We start from the raw sequence: 25,205 nt of genomic DNA on the forward strand, positions 1-25,205 counted from the left end.
AATACCAAGGGCCAACCACCAAGGGCCAAATAACCCCTTCACCCACCCCGCTAACCACAATAAACCTGGCACAGCTGGTTAACCCCTTCATAGCCTTAGCGGTTAGCCGCTAAGGTAATGAAGTGGGCTTTAAATGCATTTTTCCTGCCTCGGATGCATGCCGGGGGGCTCCGGTGCTGGTATTAATGGGTATCAGGTCCGGAGACCCCCGGCATCAATCCCAGGCAGGAAAAAGGCCTGATTTTTTCTAAGTGCCTTTCCGCCGCTTACTGCGTGACCCCCGTAATATTGAATATACTGTATGCAACATGAATGCGGCATGAACATGGTGAAGTGTGTGGCATTCGGAAAAAATCACCGAAAAAATTCGGAGATGTTGAAGAATAAAAGGGGCTGCGGCTGTATCTGTATGTGGAACTGCCTTCCCGGCAGCCTAGTGTTTTTGTAACCGGAGGCCTGATGGAGTGAGCCAGCTGATAAAACAATCTAAAGCATTTCATATACAAAACCTTACTTCAGCCATATTTCTCAGTGCTCCACTTAAGGAACAACATATGGCAACTCCTTGAATTAAACACCAAATGAAGAGCATTACTGCTGAAATACACAGCATCTAGTTCGGGGCAGGACATAACCATTCGTTTACAAAATGATGTCTGCCAGCTCATGATATGCCTGGATTATCCCTGCTGTTCCATTATAAAGTGAACACACACACACACACACACACATTGTATTTTAACTCTAAAAGCAGCGTTTGATTGCATGGAAACAAAAATTCTTCCCCTTTGCCATGGGTGTTACTTTACGATATATCCTTAAAGGGATGTAAGTAGGGTAAATTCGTAAAGATTGTTACAATATTTTTATATAGGTGTGTATCCAATGTATTATTTAATGTAGTGCATCAAAAAGTCATTGTTACAGGAAACCATCTATATCAATTACTTTATGTAAAGCTTTACAAAACGCTACATTGTTACAGTAAGTTCTTTCTTGTAACATGAATTAATTAGAGTACTTCATTGAGCTCTGCTTCTAGTCTGTCCCAATGGATTTCTCATTCATACTGTACATGCCTCTCAGACATGGAAATCTCAGCTCTTAGAATATATCCTATTTATCATGATTCATGGCAGTGTTCATGTTACATTTTTTTTTTTAAACACATTTATCTTCCATTTTTTTAAAAGGTGAGACACGGATTCATAATCAAAGGCTTAGATTGGACCTCTTATCACTAAAGTGGAAAGTTTCCTGTTAAAGAATGGCTCCACTTGACATTCCCTTGTTTCAGTAAAAACAGTAGTGTAGCTAGACATGCCCGGGCCTCCGGGCAAAAAAATATATATTAATACTGACTTCAATTTGTTTCTCCCTCCCCCATCCTCTCCCTGATCTTCTCTCTCATCATCCCTCCTCATCATCTCTCCCCCTCCTAATCGTCATCTCTCCTCCTCCTCTGCATGTCACCCCTCATCAGATCTCCCCTAGTCCCCCTCATCATCATATCTCCCCAAGACCCCCTCATCAGCATACATCCCCAGCCCCCTCATCATTAGATCTCCCCCAGCCCCCTCAACATCAGATCTCCCCCAGTCCCCCTAATCATCATATCTCCCCAAGACCCTCTCCCCCCTCCTCCTCCATGCCTATCTGCGGTAATGGATAAAGGTGTGGGGACATGGTATGCAGCGGCGGTAGGCCCCTGGTGTTGAATGATAAGCCAGTAGAAGAATCAGCACTTGAGACAGAGCAGGACAGCACGAGGTGAGGTGCACGCTCTAGCAGCAGACACCGGAAGTAAAAAGACTTCCGAGTCAGACTGCTAGAGCGCGCTCCTCCCATCGTCCTGCTCTGCCCCAAGTGCTTATTCTTCTACCGGCTTATCCTTTAACGCCAGGGGCCCATCGCCACCACATACCATCTCGCCCCGCCTGTCTCTATGGGGGGAGGGAGGGAAAGAGCGAGCCCCGGGGTTGCCCAGGCTATAGCTACGCCCCTGATTAGGAATCCTACAGAAGGCAGGTGCTGCAAACCTTGTTCAGGTAGTCCCACCTAGCTAACGAAAGAAAAACACGGTTACAAACTTAATGTATTTGTCTTGCTTTAGCTATTGTGATAAAGCAAAGGTTTGGCTGGATGGTTTGGTTCTTGTAGCCATATTGAGCCTAGAGAAATGTATATTTGGGACGAACATAAGTTCTTCATAGTTGGAATTATCATGTACAGAGCTTTCAAAACCTCAGAGGTCTCTTCAAGAGAACTGTTAGTAAGGCTTAATAAGCCCTGTGCAGTTAAATTCCATTGTTGAAAATTTTTGTTTCTTTTTTCAACATGGATTCCAAATGGGGGAGCACGTTTTGGAAATCTTACCTGAAACGGATGTCTGGGGACCCCCTTTTGCGGAGAGGTGAGCAGCCCCAAGAAAATCGAGGAAACAACATGGTCCCCAGGGTCAGTTCTGGCTCAGGTGGGCAATAGAAAAGCGGTGACATCAGGAGTTGGCACTGTGGTTTTCTATTGGTGACCCCCGTGGCCTTGTTAGTAGTCCGCCTCCATATTTGTAGTTTTGTGTATCAAAACTGGCACAAAGTCACATATCCACTAAACAGGGCCTCCTCCCAAACGTTGGGAGACCACCGATCGACTCCAAGGGACTGCCCAGTTCGGGTAAGATTAATGAAAAAAAAATGTTTCCAGGTCGGGTGCTGCTTTAAACATGGCACCTCCGATGGGTCCTTTTGGTCATATTACATATTACAAAAACAGATTGTGAGCTTCTCTGGGCAGGGACTGTGTCTGTAACATTGGTATGTGCTGCGTACTGCGCACTATACTGTAATTGTGACGCGCCGAGTCCCATTGGGAGAAAAGCGCTATATGAAATAAAGTTGCACTATGAGAGTCGTGCGCTGCGTTTTCTCTTTTTTGCATGTTCTCTGTGTGATGTTGAGCCATCCACTCTGACAGGCTGCACAGTCTCCACGGATGTTAAAGGTTTTTTGCATCTTATTTTCATCTCAATTTATTTATTTCACATTTAGGAAGACAACATTGAGTTCCCTTAAACCTTTATAAGTGCACTTTTAATTCACAACTTTATTTGGGTGGTAAATTGTCCACAATCATTTTTTTTATTATTATTACATATATCAAGCTGCATTCGGTGCGCAGTTTATTGTTTTTTTTAATGAAATAAAGTTATAATTATTATTATATTGCGACCATTGGTTTACTTTGGTCCACAGGTGACATTTAGATACAAATCTAACATCATAACATGAATAAAAAAAATATATAGGTGTCTATGTACTAACATAGCAAATTATGTTTAGCACAATGTGCTATCTATCAAAACACAGCGCTATGTTCAAGAAAACCTTTCATGCTGTTTTCGAATGCGACACTTCTGGTGAACTGTACACTGTGAGGACACGCACGTATCTTCCGCTAATAATACATATCTTGCGATTGTTGTGTTAAATAGAAAATGCGTCACTTTTACACGCTTATGTAAGTTATCGGTGTCATAATAATAATAATAATTTTCTAAAGGTGTACGCCAGGTGGGCCCAAACTTTTCAGTTCGCGGACCCCTCCCCCTTGCCTGCGCCCCCCTCCTTACCTGCTCTCGGGCTCCACACGTCATATGACATCATGTGACGCGTTGCCATTTGACCCTGCGGCGTCATTTGACGCTACATTGTCATGGCAACGCGTCACTGAAGAGCCAGCTGAGAGCAGGTAAGGATAGTTGCAGAGGCCTCACGCCACCCCCGACATTTCATTTACATGCCTGGGGGAAGAGCGCGGGGCCTCTGCAACCTCCACGCTCCCCCCCTAGAAAATCCCGCGCCCCCCACTTTGCGCACCCCTGGTGTATGCAGTGCTGTACATAGAGTTTTTGCAGACACGAGTCCCTGCCCCATAGAGCTTACAATCTATTATTTGGTGTCGCTGTTTTCAGAGTCAGTGTCTTTACTCACGGAACCCCTCTTTGAGCCCTTCACACGCATGTTCTGTATCGTTAATCTAGGTGAAAGAACTGGAGAACCGTTAAAAAATAAAATAACAGAGCATAACGCCATGGAAACGGCTGTCGAGCAGGTTGTAATCTCCGGTACCCCAGATATTTTAGTGCTATTGCAACATTTGCAACATACTTAAAAAATAACACCATCCTCTCTTTATAATCGAAAGCAATCATTGCCTCCAGCTTCTGGCGGCTCTGGGATTGATAAAAGTTATTTTAAATCAAAGGCACCAATAACGCTCAGGAGTCACTTATACTGTCAAGTATTAATAATGTTGAACGCAGTAATAATGCTATGAGTCTAAAAATATCATGCGTGTAGCGCCATCAGGCATGCAGTCAGCCATGCTGAGATATACACCCGTCAGTAGCATGTCTCGCAACAAAGTCGTAAAATGTGAATGAGCCAAAGTCTAAATTCTTCATGTCATATGACCGTACTTTAAGAAACCTCACCCTGTCTACTATAATTCAGCTGGAGGTGCTGTGATCCTGCATCTCTACTGGAAGATGAATACAACTATGTATTCTCACAACCAAGGGGGAGCATATGGAAGAAAAGCAACAACAAGAAAACAATCTAAGTGCAGACAATAAAGTTCAATGTGAGTTAATTCACTGGATGTCTTGGCTCGTGTGTGCAGCCTGCTCACAGGATTGCAGTAGAGTATGGGCAACAACAGGTAACTGGAATGTGTTCAATCTTCTATACACAGGCGTAGTTGCACTCGAACCCAGATATCATTGTAGTGGTGGGATATAGGGACAAAGAAAAGTACCCATGGTGCAGATCAATGGTACAAAAGGTAATGCTTTATAAAGATGCTTAAAATTGCGCACTTACAATAAAAAAGTATTAAAACAGCATGTATCACTCTTAAGTGAAAAAACAAAAATAAACTGTGCGCTACTATCTAACTATTACATATATATGGATACAGTGCAGTGACTAAACCATAAAATATTGAAATAAACCACAATACCACAGTGAATAAGTGATAAGATAATAAAATTATATCATAACCGTGTGGTTGATAAAGGCGTCTGCTGCTATAAACATTAGGGGTGGCTCAGCACCCCACACACTCTAAGAAATGGAAACAAAAAGAAAACAGCGCACAACGCCAAATAGTGAAGCAAGTACTGATATATTATAATAATAAAAAGGTAATAATTCTGCGTACATCAAGTTGATAAAATATGTGCATTTAGTGTATACTACACTGGTTTACCACTCCGCAGCTGTAAACAGGAAGGTTCTGGTATATGGCTTTCTCTGTAGGAGCCTCCGTGGTGGTTCTGGAGCATGGAAACCTTCCTCTACTCCTCTCTGGCAGAGCGTCACTCTCAAGGGGGTTCCCTTTAAGCAGCCTGGCTTCACTGTAGGTTCAGATGCTCAGTGGGGCCGCTCCTCATCCGGCAATGTGCCGCCTTTGGGGGGATTTCCCCTAGAATATACCGTCTCTCCTGTGATAATTAACTGCGCGTCACGGCCACTTAGATGCAAAAGCAGTCCTGAGCCGTTGGAATGGCTCTGCAAACAGTTCCGCTATGCGGATGCCAGACCGCAGCTAGCAGGGGCTCACTCAGCGTGCCACGATGCCGCTCCGTCACGTGATGTAAGTGATGACGTCACAGTCTCCGCAGCAGTGGAGATGACGATAGGGGGGAGGGATTAAAGTTCCTATGAGTCTCTCAATAGCTCAAACAGCTCGATTTGCACAAAAGCAGCATAAAAAATGCTAACAGTGCGGATCCAGTGAATGTAAATCAGCAAATATGACATAGATTAATAACATCCAACGCGTTTCATAGATCTAACTACTTCTTCAGGGAAATGAAGAAGTAGTTAGAAAAAATGAAATGAAAAATGAATTTATTGTCAGACATAAACAAGGAGGTAAAAACCCTCCAACGCGTTTCACACAACAAGGTGCTTTATCAAAGTGCTTGATAAAGCACCTTGTTGTGTGAAACGCGTTGTTTTTTTTTTACCTCCTTGTTTGTTATGTCTGACAATAAATTCATTTTTCATACACCTGTGTCCCTGGGCAGTGCGCTGCTTTGTGCATTCTTTTGCATGTTTTGGATCGTTTGGAACTTTATCAGCTGCTGGACACGCCCTCAGAAATCCAGTGGGCTCTAGGAGTTGGTAAGATCTTCATCGTCACAGATGCTTAACAACTATACAAAAAAATAAACTGGATCAGCACTCAAAAAAGTAAATAAAAAAAAAATGAAGGATTAATGTTTTCTTTTTTGTCTTACCAAGATCCTTCTTTAATGTGTGTATATATATATATATATATATATATATATATATATATATATATATATATATATATATATATATTTTTTTTTTTTTTTTTTTTTTTTTTTAAATCAGCAATACAGAAAAAAGATCAGCACACACAGGGAAAGGAACTGTCCAAACGGATATAGAGTGTGCCATTGGCAAGGCATTTGCAGCAGAGTATAACAAAGAAACAACATGATTTTTTGATTAAAAGAAACCCAATAACCCATTTTTTATACCCTGCCAAAGGTACACAGAAATCTTACTGACCCCTCCAGTACCACCCATTGTAGCGGGGGCGGAGTCATTGTTTGAGCTGCTGGCAATATTTCTGGACACGTTTGCGACCCAGTGGCAGATTTGCCATTAGGCCCGGGCCTGGGGCGGCAGAATTTGGGGGCGGCAGATTGTCCCTGATGTCACAGTCCTCCGGCTCCGCCTCCCCCACGCCTGGATTGGAGGAGATGTTTAATGGGTGGGGACTACAAGCAACTGAACAGCGCGGGAACAATATTACAATTCTCTCTGAACACGCGGTGCAGCTGTTGCCTGTCTGAAAAGAGGGCAGTAGGGAGCAGAGAGCAGAACCTCCACTAAAGGTAGGTGAGTGAGTAGGGGGTGATCCATTTTACAGGGATGGGAAGAGATTCTGTTTGGGGGGGAAGAGAGTATGTAAAATAGTTATATACATATAAATATATTTTTTTTTTTGAGGAAGGGAACATATGTAAAGTATATGTTTTTGCATAACACACACACACACACACACACACACACACACACACACACACACACACACACACACACACACACACACACACACACACACACATAAATAAATATACACTGTGTATACTGTATAGCAGATAAATCCACATCCATATATTCATATACTGTGATGCCTAAGTCACAATGCTGGATCTTTTGTCCCGTATTAAAGGCAGGAAACATTAGGGTTTGTTGAACAGGGTTTATTTACAGGGTTAACTAAGGATACAAAACCAACAAAAGACCTAACTCCGCTGTTCAGTACAGCTTTGTCTCTAACAGTGGGAGAACTAACCTCCTTCCCCACTTTGGACCCTGTACCTGCAGACAGACCGCAATTCCGCCTGCTCGGCCTGCAGTCTCTCGCTGGGCTGGCTGTGTGTGCTCTCATCTCAGTACTTTCTGTTCCCCCCTGTCGGCGGCCGTGGCTGCGGGGGTGCCATTTTGTGTGTGTGCTGCAGGGGGGTGCTATGTTTGTGTGTGTTGCATGGGGGAGGCAGTGCTATATTGCGTGTGCGGCAGTGGGGGGGGGATGATTACATTTGGTGTATTGAGGAGAGGGCAAGATGGAAAAATTTAGGGGCGGCAAAAAGGTATGGGCCTAAGGGCGGTAAAATTGTAAATCCGCCACTGATGAGACCTATGGTATCCACAGCCCCGTCTTTTATACATGCCACAACCCATTTCTTATGGGTTATATCTGAGTTCAATGTTAGATCTCGAGTATCTCCTTTAATCACATTTGATGTCCAAAGCCTGCATGCGGCAATCCCGCATGAGGATGGCATAAGAGCAGTGAAGCTAGCACTGTCTTCAAGTACCAACAAAGTTAGTACTCAAGAAATTGAGTTCCTTGTGGAGATGTTGAGGATTGTGCTAGAGAGATAGCTATTTCCTGTTTGAGGAGCTCTACTATGTACAAACCCAGGGGACAGCAATAGGGAGCAATGTGGCTCCCACCTAGGCCAACATCTTCATTGCTGGTTTCGAAACAGAGTTTGTATATAGTAGTGACCTTCTTGTTAGACATGTCCGCAGGTGGTCACGATATATTGATGATGTGTTCATCCTGTGGAAAGGTGATACTACTGTAACAATACACCATTGGTCTGGATTACCCCACAAATACAGGATAACATTGCAGATACATTACACTGCCTCAACAAGGATTACATGTACACGTAAAAACAGATCCCCAGACAACACAAACAGCATCGTTAGCGGAAAACAATGATGGCTGTGATATGGCCGCAAACACAAATACAAAAAGAAAGAATATATAGAAAATAAATAATTTTAAAAACGTTTATAATGTTTACTGCACTTTATAAACAGAATAGAACCAGAAAATGTTTGAATAAATAACCAAATTGCTGCTGCTTATGTTAGATGTTATTAGAAAATGATTAGTGTATCAAACAAGTTCCAATCTCTCTGTAGACTAGCAACTACACACAATCAATATCTATGTTCAGAACTCACAAACAGACATAGTGCAATAATATGCCAATTTTATTCATAAAGGCAAAAAAAAAAAAGAGAGAATAATAGTTATCCACTGATAAATCATGCGGGGAGGAATTGCAAAGGGTTTATGCCAAGAAATCCAGGGTTACTATACCCCTAATACTCCCTATAGAGAAAAAAATTACTGGACACAGGGAGTAGTGATATATTTAAACCCCCCCAAAGAGGGAAAACTCAACATGTGCCGAAAAATATATATACTGTAAATAAATAGAAAGTCTCTCACATGAATCATGGCCAAATAAATGTACCTGTATAGCAAGAGTTTGAGAATGTGCTTTGCCAACCAGGTGCCATCTGCCCTTGGCAGAGAAATGGTTAATACATCTTTAGCGATCTTCTATGTATACGTTACGGTGCAGGGTTTTTGGCACTTTTTCCCCCTAACATAACTTTGTTTATGTTTAGTTATACCCACGTACCAGCTTCATGTTGCATGGCCAACAACCAACCTCACACTGATGAGACCCAAAAGGTCAAAATAGCTGTCTGTGAGTAGGTTTACTGGCTCTGTACTTCTTTAATCCAGGCTGTGCTGGAAAAGATGTGTAATGCGGCAGTCATATGCTTTAAGGGCTCCATGTTAAAATGGATATGAAGTAAAAGTGCTTATTTGCATATCATTTCCCAGAATCCCTGGCTGCAGTGGAAGCACTGTATGCCAATAGATAATGGGGAAACACAGGGTTGCAAACCTGTCTGAGACATGTGAATGTGCTAGCACGTGGTATTTTGTATTTGCTATTAGTCTGCAAGGGGGCGCTGCTGCAGCAGCCGCAGCGGGATGTATCCAGCGCCCAGCAGCAGCTCGGCAGTCTTAACCGGCTCTGACCACGGCCCTTCTGCGCTAAATATGTCATTTAGTTATCCAATTACTTATAAAGTTATTTTGTCAAATGGAGCAAAAGTTCAAGTTTTTTTTAAATGTTTACTATTGTATCTGTTGTATAAGGAAATAAATCCCAAGAACACCAATGCGTTAGAAACGTTTCCCTTGCTTGTGGATACAGCAGTCAGCCCTTGCTATACATTTGCAGCCACCGGTTTTAGACCACTTGCCTTGGAAAATCTGTGGCTATCTCGCAGTAACGCGTGAGATTGTCCAGAGCCGGCTGAAATGGCCCATAGGATTAGCACAGCGGGGGTCACTGCGTTTGAAAGGGACTCATAGCCCGGTAGGATTCACACAGCCTGAGTCTCATTCAAATGCAGTGACCTGCGCTGCATTAATCCAATGGGCCATTAGTCTGGCTGCAGAAATCTCCCAGCGTTACTGTGAGATAGCCACAGATTGTCCAAGGAAAATGATCCAACACAGGTGGCTGCAGCTGTACATTGGCTTGTTTAAGTCCTATCACATAAACATGTGTAGGAACATTTTCTTAGATCTCAAGTGGCCTTATACCCCCCAAATCTTCCTAAATGAAAGATTCAAAAAAGAGTTCATAGTTAGGTAAAATCCATCGGGAAGGTTATGGTGGAATGACTGCGTTTAAATTTCCAAATTAGTGTCTCCTCCACCCGTAATCCCTCCAATAATTTGGACAATCACTCTGCAGTGGGTATAAGCATGTACTCACACAACCGTTTGTGATGTTCCACTGGCGTGCTTCCATCAGAAATGGTATGGACGTAGCAAATGAACTAAGGGAAATCCTTTTACATGTTTCACGCATTCCTGGTGCTTTATCAAAGACACGTAAAAGGATTTCCCGTCATGTTAGTCTATGCTACAATACACATTTTGGTATTGAACGGCCTTGCATCCAGCCTTGTGTTTTCATCCGGGCTGAGCACCGCCAGCTTTGCTACTTTCATACCATTTTAATAGAGGTTTAGTAATATTCACACATCCAAAATATTAATTCTACATGACATTGCCCAGCTCAGGAAAATGGGGAGCCCATGTCTGTAATTACAGTTTCATGTAACCATGCTTTTATTCACACGCTTTTATAATTAGATCGTGGGTGTATTCTGCTTATTAGCAAATAGTGCATCGAAATTCAGGAGGGTCACGTGGTTTCCATCATGTCAAATCCCACAAACGTTGTGTTAATGAAGGTGGATTACATATTGTAGTTTTTGTTTCTAGCATTAACTCATTATTGATTGCTCTTTGTTTTTTTTTAAAACAGGTACCAATTTGTACATCTCTAAATAAGAAGAATGACTATACAACAATATTTCATATAACACAACTGACATTCTAACATCACGAGGGTGGTTATTGAGTCCAGTGTGCTATAATCGTACTGGCACTAAAGCATTGTTAAGCACAAAGATGTACAAAACACAATTTCGTAGCGTTGGTGACTTTAAAAAAATACACTTAGTAACTTTCAACACATCCCATGTGTTTTAATACATGTAGAAATGTATTACACTGTGTGGAAGAACAGTCTGGAGTCTGAAGGTGGTACAGAAGGCAAGTCTGACATTGAAATCCTGCATGAGTTTTGAAATATAAAATTTAATGATCACAACTACTATCACACATAATTCCATTATTGCACTTTCCACCTTCTCTCTTATCACCCTTTCCTGTCTCTCTCTCTTGTCTCCCATGTCTCCCGTTTCTCCTCTCTCTTTCTCTCTCCTCTCTCTCTTCTAAACCATGCTTAGTAGTCATAATATGCCTTTACGTTGTGTCAAGAGAAGAATACCCTATAAGATTATGGATGCGTTACAGAAGGCGTGAATGAGGTAATTTAAGTATATAATGTTATATTGTAACCATCTACTTAACAATAAGGGTCAGTACTCTATAATGAATCGCTAATACATAGCCTCAATTAAATTGTATATCAGGCTGTATATTTGTTGCTTTGTGAACTTGTGCATTTCCTAATATTTTGTCACGGTTGCTCACTGCAACCTGGACTGAACCGCGGGGCCGAGGTGGGGAATATATATATAACCACCCCCCTAAGCCACGGGGGTGGGTCCGGATTGCAGAGTCATGAACGTAGCAGGGTCAGGATAGGAGAGTGGAGAGGGTACAGGTACTTGCCTATGGTCCGGGATTAGAGAGCGTAGAATAGTTGAGATCCGTAAGCCGTAGTCGAGGATAGGAGAGTGTAGAGTAGTCGTATCCGTCAGCCGTAGTCGAGGGTTGAGAGCGTAGAAGTCCGTTTAGCTAAGCCAGGGTTCAGGGATACAAGAAGAGACAGGTCAGGTAAAAGCAGGGTCACAACAGGTAAGCGAAATAACGAGAACAGGTACTCAGGCTGCAAGTGAGCACGGTGCATAGAAGGTCTATGCTCAGCGACGACCAAAGGGTGAATGAGGTTAATATACACAGGAGTACCAATCAGGGAGAGAAGGGAGGAGACCTCAGACATAGGTAGACCAGTGATAGGCTGAGGCAGGGTGAAGCTCAGGTGTATCCCATCTGAAGTGAGTCCAGGCATTATTGCAGGTGCTGGTCCCTTTAAATCGTGCATGCGCGTGCAGCGCGCACCCGGGGTTGGAGCGTGACCTGCCGAGGTGCACGCGAGGACGGGACCCGCCGCGCGCTCCCAGAAGGCGGAGGCAGCATGCTGATGGGACACAGGCCGACGGAGGAGCGGAGAGAGCGGCCGCGCGAGCCGCCATGCCGGGACGCTGGCACCGGCAGGTAGGGAGGTGCGGGCATGGACTGTGCGGTCCTGACATATTTGTTGTTTAGCTATTATATATGTATATTCTACTGCTTTTTGTGTGTGGATGTTGTTATTGGTATGGGTTCCATCTGACGGGTGGTTAAGCCACCTTGCAGTAAGTAGGTAGGTGGATTAAAAATCTTTTACTCATATGATTATGTGGTAGTACAGTATACAGTATTATTTATGAATAATGGTCTTTTGAATTAAATATATTAACTTCTTTACTACTAATATTTGTGTAAGAATTCCAGTTCAGTTACATTATTATATTGTAACTAGCTGAGAGACCCGGCGTTGCCCGGGATGTGAAGTGTGAATAAGTATGTGTAAATGTTGTATTTGAAAGTTGTAATGTCATGTGAATGTTATGTAATATTATTGAAAATTGTGTTTGTAAAGCAACAGCCGTAGAAAGAACATGTATATGAGGGCAATTTAGCGAAGTGTATGTTATTTGTTACGGTTGTTAGTTTATAAAATGTTATTATTGGAAAAGGCTTGTTGAAATATGGTTATGTCCATTGTTGAGAGTAGTGTATTTAATGTCATGTTGAAGTGTGTGTTGGGAAAATTGTTGTTAAGAAAAGATGAGTGTAGTGCATTGAGTGTGTTTGTGGTTTGTTTAAGTTGGTATGACAATATTGATAGGTGATGGAAATTTACCAAAGTGTATGTTCATTGTAAGGCTTGTTTGTAAACCACATTTTTGGTTGTTCCATTTGGAGCAAAGATGTACAATTGTTGGGGGGATCCAACTCTAGAGCACGCAACATATAACTGGCCGTGGGAGAAACATGGTGATTGTAAGTTGATACCAGTGCACTTGATGGACTGTCCTTGTGCTTTGTTAATGGTGATAGCAAAAGCTAGTTTGATGGGGAACTGTAGCCGTTTGAAAGTAAAAGGCATGTCTGATGGAATGAGTGGAATGCGGGGGATGAAGACATCTTGGCCTTTGGCGTTGCCAGTTAAGATAGTAGCTTCAATTAGGTTGGCCATCAATGTTTTGATGCACAGTCTGGTTCCATTACAAAGGTTAGGTGTGTTTAGGTTTCGAAGTAGCATGATGGGTGATCCAACTTTCAGCCGAAGGTGATGTGGCATTCCCGATGGTTCGAGGGAGTGTAGGAATTCTGGTGGATAGTTGACGGCTTCATCAGTATCCACAACGGTATCGATTGAGTTGTATTGAGTAATTGTGTTTGGAAGAATGTCTTGAATCTGATGATTTAGGACATTGACAGAAGTATTTTTGGCAGCAAGGGTGGCTCTTTCACAGAGCCACTGGTGGTTTTTGTAATTCTGTAAGAGATTTGGATAGACGTGATGTATGAGATCTTCAAGTGATGTCATCATGTTACAAAAATTTGTTGGAAAAGCAATTTCACCTGATGTCAAGTCAGTAGGTAAAGTACCTTCACCAATTTGAAGAAGGGTGTGTGCAAAAAGTTGTTCATTTGAGTTGCCGAGAAGTTGGACTCGCATATTGGTTGTTAATGGGAAATGTTTGACGTCGCCATAAAATAGAGGATTTGAGGCATGCATGAAGTTCGTCTGCTGGTGTGGATCGTGCTATGACTGGAAGTGTTTGTCTGAAATCACCAGCTAAAAGAATGACAGCGCCACCCATTATTTGTTTATTGTTACGCAAGTCTTGCAAGGTTCTATTAAGGGCTTCAAGTGATTTATGCGCCATGGTACATTCATCCCAAACAATAAGTTTGCAAATTTGAAGAACACGTGCTTGGCCAGATGTTTTTGTAATATTACAGGTTGGGTTTTCTTCATGAGCAATGTTTAGCGGTAATTTAAGAGCTGAGTGCACAGTTCTTCCTCCATCCACAAGTGTGGCTGCAATGCCAGATGATGCTAGTGCAAGTGCAACATGATTGTGCATTCTTATTTCTGCAAGGAGTAAATTTATTAGAAATGTTTTGCCTGTTCCACCTGGAGCATCAAGAAACAGTATTGCACCTTGTCCGTTGTTGATGTGCTCCATGATGTTTTCATAGGTGTTAAGTTGTTGTGCAATTAACATTGGTTTTCTTGTTGCAACATATTGTTGTAGAACTGAAATATTGTATTGTTTCTCTCGCATAAGGTCTGTATTGAGTACATCGTGATGATGACGTTGTGGAGCTTGTAGACCTAATTGAAGTAGTGTTTTGTTATTGATAGAGAGACATGTATCTTCTAAAAATATGAGTACCTCGTTGAAAATCTCTGGTGAAAACTGAACATTGAGTGATGGATTGTCTCTCTGTGCTTTGTGAAGTATATCTTCACTCATGGTTTCTCGATATGTGGCCCATAGAGTGTTGGGGTTGGATGGGTTGCAGGTGGTAAGGATAATGGCAAAAAGGTTGTGAATTTTGCCTGGCAATGACTGTAATGCAGCTTCAGCTAATGTACTATTCCAGTGTTGATCATCCTCTAGTAATCCAAGCTTTTGGCAAGCTTCTCGATAAGTCTGACACACTTGACCGTTGACAGTTTTAAGAGCGTCAAATGAAGTTGGGCCTGGAACCGTATGAAGTAGCATTCTGAGAAAGAAGCATTCAGCGTTGTTTGGGTGAACTGTGTAGACACGCCCTAAGGCTTCACTTGCAAGGGCATCTGTTCCTGGAACAGCTATGCCCTGCTTTCTTTTATTGAAGTGTTTTGTGGATGCATTCCAAGTGTAATATCGTGGAGTTTCTGGATAAAGCAATGTCCTTGCAAAAGAGTCGTGTTGACATAATTGAAAGAAGGCAGTTAAAGTAGTGTTTGGTGGTTGAGCAGCAACTGCCTCTGCGTTGTGAGGTGTGAAGTATACTCTCTGTCCATTTTCTCAATGAACAGTGAGGTGAACAACGGTTGGGTGTCGTTCGTGAATGGGAAAAGCAAAAATCCTCCAAACAGCTTCATTACTACTTATATATCTTCCCAGCTGGTAGAGTGTAACTTCGTCCCGGATGTGTTCATTTGTGATTCCAAAAATGGCCATGTCGCTTCCCTTGTTGACATACTTGCAAATGTATTTAATTGATTTCACCGAATTACAGTATTCGACATTAATGTGTGCGTTATAAATTTTAGATAGAAGTGGACAATATGGAACAACCCATTTGTTGTCGACTTGGATGTGTTTGTTGCCTCGAATAGTCATTGTTGCTGTGTATCCACCGTCTGAGGGAGCGCGTCTTCGATATTGAGGATATCCATCATCTCCAGTTTGTGTGTCTGCAATGAATGGTTTCGGGAATTTTTTTGTGCATTTCCAGTCTTCCATACATGGTGCATGAATATTAATGTTTCCACATGGGCCATGAATCATATTTTTTGTGACTATTGCAAATAGTATTGGGTCTTCTTCTGGATTAGGCAACTCTGCTGAGATAACGTTATCAATGTCTATGGAATGTATCTTTTCTTTGAGTCATATAAGAATATGAGCATGTGGAAGACCTCTTTTCTGCCACTCTATTGAGTACATCCAGCATCGTGTTTGTCCAAAGATATAACTCTTAGTGATGATGTGAATTAATGTGATTAGTTTTTGGCGAAATACTCTGGCGATTAAGTCGTGTCGAACGCTGTGTGTCTGTCCATCCTCAAGTTCTTGTTTTATTTCTGGCCAAGCTAGATTACATGTAAATGTAATAAAAAAGTCTGGTCGTCCATATGCTCGAACATATGCCATAGCGTCTTGAGCATATTCGTGCATGTGTCGAGTACTTCCTGTGAATGTTGCTGGTAGAATGTACATTTTGCCTATGTTGTCAACGTTACCATCGTTGCCAACAGCATCCCTGAGATGTATGTATTGATCAACGCGAAGTTGTTTTTGATGTAAACGTATGTATAGAAGACGCTCACTTTCAATTTTAGCATACATGTCAACAATAAACTGATGAAAGAGTTGGCGACAATGTAGAATGTGGTTTTGCGATGCATCTCGTATCATTCATCTGTAAGCGTAGAAGTCCATAGCGGAGACAGCTTTCTTTGTGTTTGCCTTTGAAGTTGGGTCTACTTGCATGATGTTGAAGTGATAGCCATCGTCACCGTTCCAAAGTATGAGAGGGTATTGAAGTGCATCATATGAGCGATCTGTTTCACAAATGCATGTGAGTGAATGACCGCGCCGCTGAAGAATGATGTCCCGTGTATTAAATTGTTCCCCCTCTAAAACAATAGCGACTTCGTTGATTTGAGGAGCATTAAAGCGACGTTCATGTTGACCCACTGGTGTTTTGTCCGGTCTGATAATGACTTGATAGTCATCAGTTGGCATGCGTTCAAGTGATGTTGTGAATGTGTTAATGAGATGGTTGTGTTCATGTAACATCCTTTGTAAGGATATGACAATATCCCGTCTTGTATTGGGTATCCAATGGCATCGTTGATCAGCTTGTTGTTGTTCATCACCCATGAAGTAAATTTGCAAGAATTGTGGATCTTGTTCTGGTAATGGGAGCAGAGAGCCGGCCCTGTGGTAAACTTGACCTTGTACTTTGAAAGTACTTTTAAATCCGATTTGTTCCACGATAGATGTAGCACCAAAGGATGTCATTTGGAAACAGGAGTTGTATTTGCGTATGTTTTGTAGGAAATGTTTAGATTCTGAAGTTGTTCCTGACATGTATGAAAGAAGTGGATTTGGGGGTGAGTGTAGAGGTGGTAGCAGCACTTTGCCATTGCTGCAGCACATTCCAGCTGATTTCTTGCGGAATTTCTTTGCTTGACAGTAGCGATATATAGTGTCAATGTGGCCAATGTTGACATTTGGATGTTGCTGGTATAGTATGTGTGGATTATATAGGAAAGCGGCGCGTAGCAAAGTTTAATCTGTTGAATGTGTTAATGTAGTATGTGTGTGTTGTTGTTGTTGTAGTACTGTCTCTGTAGTTGTGTTTTGTTGTGCCCTTGATGTGCGCCGTTTTGTTCTGTCTTTATGAAGGCGTGTTTCATGTTGTTCTGGAGTCTCCGTGGCTCGTGATGTTGTAGCACGTTGTTGTTGTTTTGCAAGGCGTGCCGCATGCTGTTCTGTAGTCTCTGCAGCGCGTGATCTTGTAGCACGTTGTTGGTCTTTTGCAAGGCGTGCCTCATGCTGTTGTGTAGTCTCTTTGGCTCGTGATCTTGTAGTACGTTGTTGTTGCTTAGCAAGGCGTGGGTCATGCTGTTGTGGAGTCTGAGCGGCTGTGTCTCTGTGTTTTTGTTGTTGTTGTCGTTGTGTTGCTCTTCTGACGGTCTCTGTCTCTTTGTTGTGCAAGGCGTGTTTGGCGCTGTAGTGTTTCATTATCAGGTGATGTTGTGTGTGTGTGTGTTGCTGATTTGATGTGTTAGGATGCTGTGTGTTTATTTGTCCCTTTGATGTACCTGGTGTTTGTGTATTATATGTAATTATTGTGTCATGTTGCTGTGTGTTATCTGTTGGTGTTGATGTTGTGTTTGTGAGTATTTGTTGTTGAGCTATTGTGTATTGCGTTGTGAGTTGTTTGTTTACATTGTGTGTGTGGCTTTGAATGTGTGTGAAATGGGTGTGTGCATTGTGTGGTGTAGTAGATATAGTTGTTGTGTGTGTGCGTGTGACCTTCATTGTCAGGGTGTGTATGTTTTGTTTTCCGAAGGTGTTTTTTGGGTAGCATGTTTTGTGTTGTGAAGATTTGTTGTTTGTGTTTGAAATTCTAGTTGGCAAAATCTGCCTCCCCTTTTCTAAGCCCATCTTGCTTGCTGGCATCTACCGCTCCCCTAAAGCCCCTCTGCAATCCTTGACTGATATCACCCAATTTCTTGGCTCCATTTCCTCTCTGAATGAGAAGAGTGAGCTGCTAGTTCTTGGGGATTTCAATTGGCTTGACCCTAAAAACCACAAAATCCAGATACAACTCAAGTCACTTAACCTATCGCAACTCATTTCCCAACCCACACGAATAAACCTGAAGTCGCATAACCATTCCTTGCTAGACTGGATTCTCTCCTCAAACCCCAGCAGAATCCAATCCTCTGGCATCCTTCCTGATATTTTCAGTGACCATGCAATAGTGTACTGTGTAAGGAAAATTAAACCGCCCCATTCAAGCCCTAAAGTTCTCCTCACTAGAACATTTAAAAACTTTAACCCACAACAGTTTCTGGATGACCTTACCAACTGCCCATGGCACAGAATCGATTTAATTCCCGACCCTGACTCTGCGCTCGACTATTTCCAATCCGAGTTCTTAAAACTCTGCGATACCCATGCTCCACTACGCAAAATAAGGGTAAGGGGGGCCCACCTTCCATGGGTTACACCTGACCTTATAGCACTCTACCAGTTCAGGGATGCCTTGTGGAAAAGCTACAAAGTAACTGGCACTACCAAGGATCTCAATCACTACAGATACATGCGGAACATGTGCACAAGGCAAACAAGGCACGCAAAAGCACAATATTACTCTGACAATCTCCACCAGAATACATCAAACCCAGCTAACTTCTGGAAGGTTATCAACAATATATTCCAGCCTCCTAACCATCAACAACCAAGTAATATCACTAAGGGGGATATTACTCTGACAAACCCCACTGACATTGCAAATGCATTCAATGATTACTTTGTGGGGTGTGCCACTAACTTATTAGTGAAACGCAGCCCAAACAACAAACCTGAATCTCATCCTGGGAGTACCCCCTACAGTCCCACCCTCTCCCAACACTGCCCACAATTTTCAATTTGGCCCAGTATCTGAAGAGGAGATTATACAAGCGCTCCTCAAACTAAAACTAAGCAGCCAATGTGGACCCGACTTACTACAATCTAGGTTCCTACGACTTGGTGCCCCAGCCATTGCCAAACCAATTGCGTCCATAGTCAACTCTATCCTGTCTGCAGGCCATATCCCTAAAACCTGGAAAACTGCCAGAGTTGTCCCAATCTTCAAAAGTGGGGACAAAAACACTGTCTCAAACTACAGGCCAATCTCACTTCTCCCAATTCTATCCAAAGTCATGGAAAAATGTGTCCTCTCCCAATTAACCTATTTCTATACCAAGACAAATTTCCCTAGCCAATTCCAATCTGGGTTTCGTCCCAAACACTCCACCGTAACTACCCTGCTAAAAGTTTGCAATGAAATCCAGTGTGGAATGGAACGGGGACAACTCACTGGTTCAGTATTCCTAGATTTTGCAAAGGCTTTTGACACAGTTGATCATGCTATCCTGCTTAAACTCCAGAGCTCTGGAATAGGGAAGCATGCTTTTAACTGGTTTCAGTCCTACCTATCAGGAAGATCCCAACATGTGTCCATCTCAGGCTCTAACTCCAACCCCCTGGATATCACCTGTGGTGTCCCGCAAGGCTCTGTTCTGGGGCCCCTACTCTTCTCAGTGTTCATCAATGATCTTCCCACAGCTTGTAAGGAAGCCTCAATACACATGTATGCAGATGACACAATCCTATAGCACACAGCCATAGCCTCTCTGACCTTCAACACATACTTCAGTCTGACTTTTTGAGACTCGAAAACTGGATTTCCCAAAACAAACTGTTTTTAAACACTGACAAGACTGTAACAATGGTATTTGGGACCAAGACTAAATTTGTAAAGCTTCCAGTGACTGAGCTCCTGATTAGAACCAACGCTAACATCACCCTAACACCTGTCACTAGTTTTAAATACCTGGGCTTATGGTTTGACTCCCACTTAACATTCGGGATGCACATTGATACCCTGACAACCAAGACCTATGCCAAACTAGGGGTACTTTACAGGAACAAATCCTCCCTAAGTCTCCTGGTCAGAAAGCGTATCGCACAGCAGATGCTAATGCCAATTATTGACTATGGAGACATAGTATATGGCTCGGCTCCTCAAACCCACCTTGGCAAACTTGACACCCCCTACAATTCAATTTGTCGTTTTGTTCGCCAATGCAACTACAACACACATCACTGCGAAATGCTCAAAGAACTAGATTGGTCATCACTCGAGTCTAGGCGCAAAGTGCACCTTTCCTGTCTTGCCTTTAAATTCTTCATGGGCAAGCTACCCAGCTACCTGAACAAGCTCCTCACCCCTACCACTTGCAGCACCTATCACCTGAGATCAGACTCCAAAAGACTATTCATGGTCCCAAGGCTCAACAAAGTATCCGGACGTTCCTCCTCCTTCCGTGCACCCCAAAACTGGAACAACCTACCAGAGACTCTCACATCCACCACCAGTTTAAGTTCTTTCAAATCTAAGGCTGTCTCACATTTTAACCTGGTCTGTAGCTGTTACATACGCTCATTATATACATTTTTTTAACTGTGCACGCAATGTCTTGTATATAATGTATACCCTGTTCATTTATGTAACTGTACTTGTAACCATGTATTATTTGTTTTACTCTGTGCCCAGGATATACTTGAAAACGAGAGGTAACTCTCAATGTATTACTTCCTGGTAAAATATTTTATAAATAAATAAATGTATTTATGTGCGTTATTTTAGGTGGTGTAGAGGTGTGTGTGTAATTTGTGATGTGTTGTTCAAAGTAGTTGTTATGTGTGTGTTGTGGTAGGTGTGTTGTGTGATGTTAGTGAATTGTTTCAGTGCGTGTGTGTTTAGTATGCTTCCTGATGTTGTTGTGTCAAGGTGCACTTGGATCCAATTCTTGTGTTCTGTCTTTTGGCTGCAGCGTTGAGGCGTGTAGGTGTTCAAGGCATCCGGTGGTTGTCTGTGAAAGGGTTGTAAATGGGTTGTGTGACAGTATTGAGGGTTTTTTTTTTGTTAGTTGTGTGGTGTGTGTGTGTTTTAATGTTGTGTGTGTTTGTGAGTGTAGTGTGAATGTTGGTTGTGTGTGGCTGAATAGTGTATGTAGTTTGTTTTGCTGTTGTGTGTGATTGTTGCTTGTGTGGTGTGGGTGGGTGAGTGTGTGTGTGGGTGAGTGAGAGTTGTGAGTGTGGGTGAGTGTTGGGTGTGTGAGTGTTGGCTGTGTGTGTGATTGAGTGTTATGTGTCACTGTTGGTTGTGTGTTGGCTGTGTGTGTGTATGTGTGAGTGTTGCGTGTTTGTGGGTGTGAGGTGTGTGTGTGTATGTTGTAGTATTGTTTGTGTGGTAGGTGTAGTATTGGTTGTGTGTGTTTTGTGTAGTGTTAGTTGTGTGTGTGTGTGAGTGTTGTGTGTGTATGTGATGAGTGTTTGTTCCCCAAATGAGAGATACTGTGAAAGTAGTATGGTGTTAAAATATTTTTTTTTTAAATGAACAACCGAGTGGCTGTGTGAGGTGTGTTGGGAGCGGAGGGGGTGTGTTGGTGTGCCTGTTTGTGGGTTGTTTTGTCGTTGTAGGGGAGTGCTGGTGTGGTGGTTGAGGTGCAAGTGTATGGTGGTCATAAACGTGCTAATTAGCATTCTGTTGAGTTTAGTGTGTGTGTGTTAGCATGGTGAAGGTCAGGTGTGTTTCCATCGGAGAGGGTGCTGTGGGGGTAGGGGATTGTTGAGTTGTTATTGTGTGTGGCATATCATCCCAGGAGGTTTTGGTGTGTGCGTGGATGAGGGCGTGTTGTGTGGGTGAGTGTTGTGTGGATGTGTGTGAGTGGTGGTGAGATGAGTGTTTGTGCAATAAATGAGACAGACGGATACATTTTCATTGTTTTTCAAATAACTTATTTAAACGAAGAGCTGAGTTCCTGTGGTAGGTGTCTTGGCAGCGGAGGGGTGTGTTGGTGTATAGGTTTGGGGGGGTGGGTTGTTGATGTGCAAGGGGAGTAGTTGGTCTGACGTGTAAATTTGCATTGTATTGAGTGTAGTGTGTGTGGCAGCATGGTGAATGGGAGGTTTTTTCCCAGTGGATTGGGTGTGTTGGGGTGTTTAGCGCTGGTTGTGTTGTGGGGGGTAGGTAGTGGTGTGTTGAAGTATTGTTTTGCGTGTCGTATCAGCACAGGAGGTTTGTGTGTGTGTGTGTGAGGGTGTGTTGCGTGGGTGAGGGCGTGTGGCGTGGCTGACTGCGTTTGTTTGCGAGTATGTCTGAGGAAGTGTGTGTGTGTTGTGGATGATGGTGTGTGGCGTGGCTGAGGGCATGTGTGTGTGTGGCGTGGCTGAGGGCATGTGTGTGTGTATGGCGCGTGTCTGTGGACGTGTCTGAGGGCATGTGTGTGACGTGGGTGATGGCGTGTGGCGTGCCAGAGTGTGTGTGGGCGAGGGTGTGTTTGTGCGTGTTTGTGTTTTTTGTGGCTGAGGGGGTGTGGCTGAGGGGGTGTGGCATGTGTGAGTGCGTTTGTGTGCGTGCGTGTGTGCGGCTGTTGGTTGTGTGTGTGATTGTTGTTTGTGTTTGTGGGTGTTGTGTGCTCCGGAGGAGCTTTGTGCGTTGTCCGGTGCCGATGTAAGTATAAGACTGGTTTTGGGGGGGTGGGTGTTTGGGGGGGTAGGGGGGGGGTCATGGCGTGTGTGTTGTGGGCTCCGGAGTAGCTGCGTGCGTTGTCGGGTGGTTATGTAAGTATGATAGTGGTATCGGGAGGGGGGGGGGGGGGGGGGAGAGGTTAATGGTGTGTGTGTGGTTTTTGCAGCCTCCGGAGGAGTTGCGTGCGTTGGCTGTTTGGGTGGGGGGGGGTGAGGGGCTGCGGAGGAGCAGCGTGCGTTGGCTGTTCGGGTGGGGGGGGGTGAGGGGCTGCGGAGGAGCAGCGTGCGTTGGCTGTTTGGGTGGGGGGGGTGAGGGGCTGCGGAGGAGCAGCGTGCGTTGGCTGTTCGGGTGGGGGGGGGTGAGGGGCTGCGGAGGAGCAGCGTGCGTTGGCTGTTCGGGTGGGGGGGTGAGGGGCTGCTGAGGAGCAGCGTGCGTTGGCTGTTTGGGTGGGGGGGGTGAGGGGGTGAGGGGCTGCGGAGGAGCAGCGTGCGTTGGCTGTTCGGGTGGGGGGGGGGTGAGGGGCTGCGGAGGAGCAGCGTGCGTTGGCTGTTCGGGTGGGGGGGTGAGGGGCTGCTGAGGAGCAGCGTGCGTTGGCTGTTCGGGTGGGGGGGGTGAGGGGCTGCGGAGGAGCAGCGTGCGTTGGCTGTTCGGGTGGGGGGGGGTGAGGGGCTGCAGAGGAGCAGCGTGCGTTGGCTGTTCGGGTGGGGGGGGTGAGGGGCTGCGGTAGCGGGAGAGCTGTGGCGTGAGTTCGTGGTGTGCATGAGGTTGTGTGGTTTTTGCGGCCTCCGCAGGAGCAGCGTGCGTTGGCTGTTCGGGTGGGGTGGGGGGTGAGGGGCTGCGGTAGCGGGAGAGCTGTGGCGTGCGTTCGTGGTGTGCATGAGGTTGGGGGGGGTGATGGTCGAGGGGGGTGTTTTTAAGAGGCGTTGTCCGTCGGTATGCGCTGCGTGTTCGTGCTGTGTGTGGAGGTGATCATGCGGTGTTGTGTGAGCGTGTGTAATGTTGGAGTGCTGAAAGCAATGTTTATATAGTTCAGATTCTGTACCTGATCTGTGGTAGCAGGCGGTGAGGGTTTTGTGGGTTGAGAGGTGGCCCCAGAGCAGTGAGGATTCGTTGCTTTGAAGCGTGGTCCCAGAGCAGTGAGGATTAGGTGCTGTGTAGCGTTCCCAAATCTCCCAGAGCAGTGAGTGTTAGGTGCTTTGAAGCGTTCCTAAAGGTCACTGAGGGGTGGGACAGTGTGGCAGTGGTGTTGGCCGCAGGCCAATGAGAGTCAGTGAGGGGTGGGACAGTGTGTCAGTGGTGTTGGCCGCAGGCCAATGAGAGGTGTGTGGGGGCGGGCGTGGGGGCGGGCATGGCCTGAGGCTGAGTGACAGGCCAAAGGTGCAATGCGATTGGCCCTAGGGACACAGGCCATGCAGACAAACATACAGTGCTTTCAGAAATATATAGTAGATTAGGTTTGAATCCGGTGTCCAAAAACAAGATGTCACACATACAATATGATATCATTCTGTTTCATAACGATTCTTTTTTATACATACAGTATTATATTGCACACATGATATTACTCTAGTGGTGAATTCTGTAGATCTCAAGTGAAGTATTTGATGTTATAATGGTATTGCAGCTATGTTACGTTGTCTGAGCAAGGGGGGCCCTGCAGGTGACATTTGAGTGACCATTGACGAAAATAATAATTTATGAAACCATCTTTGAAGATATTATAACTTGTTTGACATCACCACCATTTTGTACTGTTTTTTTATGCGAGTATTTATCTTCAGAATAAAGGTTTATTTGTATGTGCTAAAACCAGAGTTCTGTCATGCTGGAGTTATTATACAAGAGACATTTTATAATTTGCCTTCATATACATTTTTAATTGTTTATACTTCCTACATTAGTTAATATTGACTTTGGATACATTGACAAGAAAGAGTATAATTATTTTTGAACCATGTTGCCTATTCTCATGGAGATATTAAATGGCAGCTCTATGAATGCCATTTTTTGTTTTCAACTGAGCCAAGGAACTATTTATCTATCAAAAAAAGCACGCACTACTTTCACTACTGTATATTATGCATTCTAAATGTTTTTTTTAAATTACATTATTTAATATAACTATACATTTAAATCATTTCCATTAAAACAATGTATGACAAATGAGTCTAAATAAATGTTTTGATGATCATTTACTTCCTTTGATGATCATTTGCTTGTCCTACTTTTGTTTTGACCGGACCATCATCATCATCATCATCATCATCATAATAATAGCATGTTCTTGTATAGCGCTGCCAGTTTTACGTAGCGCTTTCCATAGACATTTTGAAGGCACAGGTCCCTGCCCTGTGGAGCTTAGAATCTATTTTTTGGTGCCTGAGGCACAGGGAGATAAAGTGACTTGCAAAAGGTCACAAGGAGCCGACACCGGGAATTGAACCAGGCTCCCCTGAACTCAGTGCCAGTCAGTGTCTTTACTCACTGAGCCACTCCTCTCCATTTTGAACCCATGGCTCAGAATTATCTCTATCACCAGGCATGTCACCAACACTGTTTAGCGCCGGAGCTCGAGGAGCAGA

General features: G+C 43.8%; 1 pseudogene; it reads right to left on the minus strand.

Annotated features, from left to right (window-relative positions):
• Window positions 1-11,268: 11,268 nt before the first annotated feature.
• Window positions 11,269-16,220, minus strand: LOC142465451 (uncharacterized; annotated as a pseudogene).
• Between the last annotated feature and the right edge of the window lie 8,985 nt (window positions 16,221-25,205).

This window comes from Ascaphus truei, chromosome 14 (assembly GCF_040206685.1).
Source record: "Ascaphus truei isolate aAscTru1 chromosome 14, aAscTru1.hap1, whole genome shotgun sequence".
NCBI classification, from domain to species: Eukaryota; Metazoa; Chordata; class Amphibia; order Anura; family Ascaphidae; genus Ascaphus; species Ascaphus truei.